Consider the following 6928-nt stretch of genomic DNA (forward strand, 5'->3'; position numbering starts at 1 on the left):
CAAATATGAAGACCACGGGGCCCACACCCTTCTCACGAGGGTGGGGGGCGCGCCCCCTACCTCGTCGGCCCCCTGGAGACCCTCCGACGCCAACTCCAACTCTATATATTTGCTTTCGGAGAGAAAAAAATCAGAGAGAAGAAATCATTGCGTTTTACGATACGGAGCCGCCGCCAAGCCCTAAAACCTCTCGGGAGGGCTGATCTGGAGTCCGTTCAGGGCTCCGGAGAGGGGGATTCATCGCCGTCATCATCATCAACCATCCTCCATCACCAATTTCATGATGCTCACCGCCGTGCGTGAGTAATTCCATCGTAGGCTTGCTGGACGGTGATGGGTTGGATGAGATTTATCATGTAATCGAGTTAGTTTTGTTAGGGTTTGATCCCTAGTATCCATTATGTTCTGAGATTGATGTTGCTATGACTTTGCTATGCTTAATGCTTGTCACTAGGGCCCGAGTGCCATGATTTCAGATCTGTACCTATTATGTTTTCATGAATATATGTGAGTTCTAGATCCTATCTTGCAAGTCTATAGTCACCTACTATGTGTTATGATCCGGCAACCCCGAAGTGACAATAATCGGGACCACTCCCTATGATGACCATAGTTTGAGGAGTTCATGTATTCACTATGTGCTAATGCTTTGTTCCGGTTCTCTATTAAAAGGAGGCCTTAATATCCCTAAGTTTCCAATAGGACCCCGCTGCCACGGGAGGGTAGGACAAAAGATGTCATGCAAGTTCTTTTCCATAAGCACGTATGACTATATACGGAATACATGCCTACATTACATTGACGAACTGGAGCTAGTTCTGTGTCACCCTATGTTATGACTGTTACATGATGAACCGCATCCGGCATAATTATCCATCACTGATCCGGTGCCTACGAGTTTTCCATATACTGGTTTACGCTTATTTACTTTTCCGCTGCTAATTTTACAATCACTACAAAATACCAAAAACATTACTTTTGCTGTCTTTACTTTTTTTTCCGCTACCACTACTATCATATTACTTTGCTACTAAGCACTTTGCTGCAGATACTAAGTTTCCAGGTGTGGTTGAATTGACAACTCAGCTGCTAATACTTGAGAATATTCTTTGGCTCCCCTTGTGTTGAATCAATAAATTTGGGTTGAATACTCTACCCTCGAAAGCTGTTGCGATCCCCTATACTTGTGGGTTATCAGTGTTTCACTCTCCATCATCTCCGGAAGAAGATCCCTCAAAGACGAACTCTGTCGAGAAGGGCTACGATCCGAACTACAAAGATATATGCTTCGGTTATTGTCTTCAGAAGTAATGTAGGATATTTTTTACTATTAAGTACTTTTTTGTTACTTATAGCTCGATAGAGAGCTGATCCCCTTGCGGGCACTGTGCGGCAAAAGTACCCTCCATGGCAGGACCCTCTGGCGAAGATTTCTTCCCCTGTTTGGAAAACTTTGTTTCCGGGTCTTTAGAGGTGGTCCTCTTCCTTCCTTGGGGAGAGGGAATTTCAGATTCTTCTCCCTGGTTATCCTCCTTCGCGGAGGCGCTAATTCCCCCAGTTTGGATGAATAATGAGTGAGGCCTGCTTTCAGCCTCTTTATTCCCCCCTTTATCTTCCCCTGAGGGCGCCTGATAAGGCGCCGGCTCGAGCATTCTGTCTAGTACTGGATTTGCTGAGCCTCCAGGAAGGGGGGTCGAATACCTGATCATCTTCGCCTTTGTTACCCAATCCTAGTCAAGGAGCGACTTTTCAGAATAATGTTATGATAAATAAAAAGACAACGTGTTCGGCCACGGGATTACTTACTTGGGTATCTGGGCGATTACAGCTTAGACCCGCATCCTCGGTGGTGTCCGGACACTTTATTTGTGGTCCGAAGAACAATTTGTACATCTCTTCTAGCATCATGCCGAGGAAGTGCTGAATAGTTCGCGGTCCTTCCGGGTTGAATTCCCACATACGGAGGGGTCGATGTTTGCAAGGCGGGACTTGACGAACTAGCATGACTTGCATTACCGTGACCAGGCTGACATCTCTCTCAAGGAGATCTCGGATGCAACTCTGCAATATCGGCACATCATTTACTGGACCCCAGTTCAGCCCCTTGTTGATCCATGACGTCAGTTGTGGTGGGGGTCCGAGCGAAAGGCAGGGCTAGCTACCCACTTGGCGCTTCAGGGAGCTGTGATATAAAACCACTCCCGTTGCCATAAACCGGACACCTCTGGGAAGGAACCCTCTGGCCACGGAACATCAGAACTTTTTCTTATTACGGCACCTCCGCACTCTGCGTGTCGCCCCTCGATCATCTTCGGCTTCAGATTGAAAGTCTTGAGCCACAGGCCGAAGTGTGGGGTAATGCAGAGAAAGGCCTCACACACGACGATGAACGACGAGATGTGAAGGAGGTAATACGGGGCCAGGTCATGGAAATCCAACCCATAATAGAACATGAGCCCCCTAACAAAGGGATCCAGAGCGAGGCCTAGCCCTCGGAGAAAGTGATAGATGAATACAATGCTCTCGCCGGGTTCGGGAGTGGGAATGACCTGCCCTCGAGCAGGTAGCCTGTGCGAGATTTTGAGGGTCAAATACCTAGCCTCTCTTAGCTTCTTGATGTCTTCCTCTATGACAGAGGAAGGCATCCACCGACCTTGAAAGTTGGATCCGGACATGGTTGAAGGTCTGAAGAGCCTGACCTGAGCCTTGGGTGTTGGAACTCAAGGCGGGGGAAGGATTCGATTGAGTACGAGAGGGAAAAAAGGACAGGCCTTGGCCTCTTTATAAAGAGGGTGAATATCAAGCGTCCTCCTCGTGGCCGTTTGGGATTTGCCTAAAATTAAGGAGTCATACCAACGGGCATGATTGGGTTACCCACGTCCGTATTGATGAGAACCCCGTAATAAGGGGGACACGATCTCTGCTTCGACAAGACATGTCAAGAAAACTGCCTCGCGATATTTGCAGTGCTGGTTGAGAAAAACGGTTCGAATAATGACCGGGCCAGGGCATGATGTCATGTTGCTAAACGTGTCAGTAGATTAGATTTGTGGAAATATTATTCTCTCTACGGTGGTATGTGGAACTTTTTTTGCAAAACCGGACACTATCCTTGTGTTCAAAATCTTCTATGGAGTATTCGGAGGAAGAACCCGCCTTGCAATGCCGAAGACAAATCTGCGCGCCAGACTCATCGTCATTGAAGCCTGGTTCAGGGGCTACTGAGGGAGTCCTGGATTAGGGGGTCTCCGGACAGCCGGACTATATCCTCTGGCCGGACTGTTGGACTATGAAGATACAAGATTGAAGACTTCGTCCCGTGTCCGGATGGGACTTTCCTTGGCGTGGAAGGCAAGCTTGGCAATACGGATATGTAGATTTCCTCCCTTGTAACCGACTCTGTGTAACCCTAGCTATCGGTGTCAAAACCGGCGGATCTTGGGTAGGGGGTCCCAAACTGTGCGTCTAAGGCAGATGGTAACAGGAGGCAGGGGATGCGATGTTTACCCTGGTTCGGGCCCTCTTGATGGAGGTAATACCCTACGTCCTACTTGATTGTTCTTGATGATATGAGTATTACAAGAGTTGATCTACCACGAGATCAGAGAGGCTAAACCCTAAAAGCTAGCCTATGGTATGATTGTATGTTGTCCTACGGACTAAAACCCTCCGGTTTATATAGGCACCGGAGGGGGCTAGGGTTACACAAGGTCGGTTACAAAGGAGGAGATATACATATCCGTATTGCCTAGCTTGCCTTCCACGCCAAGTAGAGTCCCATCCAGACATGGGACGAAGTCTTCAATCTCGTATCTTCATAGTCCAACAGTCCGGCCAAAGGATATAGTCCGGTTGTCCGGAGACCCCCTAATCCAGGACTCCCTCAGTAGCCCCTGAACCAGGCTTCAATGACGATGAGTCCGGTGCGCAGTATTGTCTTCGGCATTGCAAGGCGGGTTCCTCCTCCGAATACACCAGGGAAGAGTTTGAATACGAGGATAGTGTCCGACCCTCCAAAATAAGTTCCACATACCACCGTAGAGAGAATAATATTTCCACAAATATAATATGCTGACACGTTTTGACAGCATGACATCACACCATGGCCCGGTTATTATTCGAACCGCTTTTCTCAACCAGCTCCGCACATATCGCGAGGCGGTTTTCTTGATATGTCTTGTCAAAGTAGAGATCGTGTTCCCCTTATCACGGGATTCTCATCAATACGGGCGTGGGTAACCCAACCGCGCCATCAATTACGGTGCCTGGGGAATAAGCGGTTTTTGCCAGGCAAGTGGGGAGACTCATCGCCTCCTTCGCCCTTATAAAGGGACAAAGATTTACTTTTTTCACCCACACCTTCTTCCTTCTCACTTACCCATTCCCGCACACTTGAGCTCTAGCGCCCAAGCTCGCGTTCTTCTTCTTGAACCACTCCAATCATGTCCGGAGCAGGAGGCAAGTGGATGGTCTCCTCCGTCACGGAGGAGAACATCAAAAAGTTACGGGAAGCCGGATACTTGCCCGCGGATATCGTGCACCGGCTGCCAAATGCGGGGCAGATCGTCCCCACGCCCGAACCCCATGAGAGGGTAGTTTTTCTTACCCATTTCGTCCGCGGACTAGGATTTCCTCTCCACCCGTTTGTCCGCGGGCTCATGTTCTACTACGGGCTGGATTTTCATGATCTGGCCCCCAATTTCATCCTCAACATCTCGGCGTTTATCATCATGTGCGAGGCCTTCCTCCGCAACAGGCCCCACTTCGGCCTATGGCTGAAAACCTTCAATGTCAAACCGAAGGTGGTGGGTGGCCAGCAAGCAGAGTGCCGAGGCGCCATGGTGGGCAAGATGCCTAATGTCACCTGGCTCGAGGGCACCTACGTGGATACCATAAAGGGGTGGCAATCGGGGTGGTTCTACATCATCGAGCTGTGCGACTCCAACTGGGTGGCGGCCCCCAAATTTCGATCCGGAATCCCCATGCGGCTCACCTCCTGGAAAAAGAAGGGCCTGTCCTCGGGTTCCGCGGTAGAGCTGACTGGACTCCAGACCTGCATCCAGAACATGACGAACAAGAAAATCAAGCTCGTCAACATGGTCCAGGTTATGCTCTTCCGCCGGATCCTTCCATGCCAACGACGGGCATTTGTTTTGTGGGAGTTCGACTCGGCCAAGCACCAGACGCTGCGAGAGCTCTATGACACGACGCACGAGGACGTCTGGAGGGTGCTGTTCAAGGGCGCCGAGATGCCTCCCTCCCTTACCGAGGACCGCAGACTCAGTGCAAAGCGCCGCGCCCATCCAGTAGGCTTTTATATCTCTCAGGGTATTTACTCGCCTTGGTTTAGTTATGTGCTGGATCTAAGCTTTCATGTCATTAACCGGACTGGATAGAGACAGCAGAGCAGCTTGATTGCCCAGCCCCCCTGCCCGAAGAACCTGCAAACGCTCTTCTAACGAAGATGCTGACTCCGGCACCTTATGAGGTGCCGGAAAAGAAGGCCACGGGGACCCGAAAGGGTCTCCGGCGCAAGGTTACATCGGGCTCATTGTTCGATGACTCCGATGCACACTCCTCCCACAGAAACGAGGAGCAGGAGAAAAGCTCTCCCCCCCCCAGCCGGGGGAGACAAGAAAAGGAAGGCCGACCCATCCGGGGAGGCCGAAGGGTCCAAGAAGGGAAAGACCCTCCCTCCGGACTGTGCCACGATGGCCGCCGACAGCGGCGACGAGTGGCTACCCAAGGACAAGCCCCTGGCGAAGTCGTAAGTGTCCGGACACCATAGTGCTTCATGGTATGTTTTATTGTACTGCCTTTCCTCATGCCGAACATGATTATGCAGTCCGTCCCGAGCTCATCTCGATGTACCCTCGTCGAGCGGCTCTTTGGACTCCTCGGATATGAACAGTGGTTCTCCTCCGACGGCTTGCACCCCTCGCCCTACGGACAACGCCGAGGTGCTGTCTCAAAAGGCACCGAGCCATGGGGAGGTGATCCTGGGGGCTCCTCACGGCGACCTCCTGGACCCTAGGTACCAAGGGAGCGAGGCTCCTACGGGCTTCGAGTTTAGGCCCCAGCCGGACGCTCTGCTGAAACCTTCGATTGTTCCGGACTCCGGCAGGCGGTCCCCCATTAAGGGGGGCCAACCATCCGTGCCGGTGTCCTCTGTCCAAATAGAGGCACCGGACGCCCTGCTGGAAGCGCTTCGCAGTGCTTCCGTCGCAGAAGAACACCGCACTATCATGAGTGCGGTGGTCGAGAAGGTTCAGTCCGCCAAAAACGGAATGGCCAAAGCTTGCTCCAGCCTCCTAACAGGCTTTGAGGTAAGCATTCCAAATATAAGAAAATATTACCACATAGATAGTAGCCCCTGATGCTCTGTTCGGCATTCATGAAGAAAAGCCGAATAGATGATCAAATGATAACTCAGGAGTCTAATTAGAGTATGTTTATGTGTATGTGCAGGCTTCACTGCTGGCCGCTGCCGCACATACTGTGGAGGTCTCTGCGCTGAAGCAGGCCCTGAAGCGGTCCGAGGACAAGCTCAGCCTCACCAAGGGGCAGCTCGAAGAGAGCAAAGGTAAGATATACCTCCGTATATATAGTTAAAAAGAAGTTTGGGTGTAAAGTAATAGGATCATCATGAATTTGTCAGGGGCCACAACCGAGGTGGAGACCCTGAGGAAGGCGGTGTCCGAGGCCGAAGACAAAGCGGCCAAAGAACGCTTCGAATGGGAGAAACAAGAAGCCCGAGTAGGCGAGGTGCAGCAAGAGCTCGAGGCTCTCGCCAAAAAGCATGAGTCCTTGGAGCTTGACTCCAAGACGCGAGAGTCTGAGCTCGCGCAGGCGCTTGAAGGCATCCGGAGCACCAAGGCCGAAGCGCACAAGGCCCTCCAGGAGATTGACACGGCGAAGAAGATAGCAG

The sequence above is a fragment of the Triticum urartu genome, chromosome 2A (assembly GCF_056163025.1).
Source record: "Triticum urartu cultivar PI428250 chromosome 2A, HENAU_Tu73, whole genome shotgun sequence".
Taxonomy (NCBI): domain Eukaryota; kingdom Viridiplantae; phylum Streptophyta; class Magnoliopsida; order Poales; family Poaceae; genus Triticum; species Triticum urartu.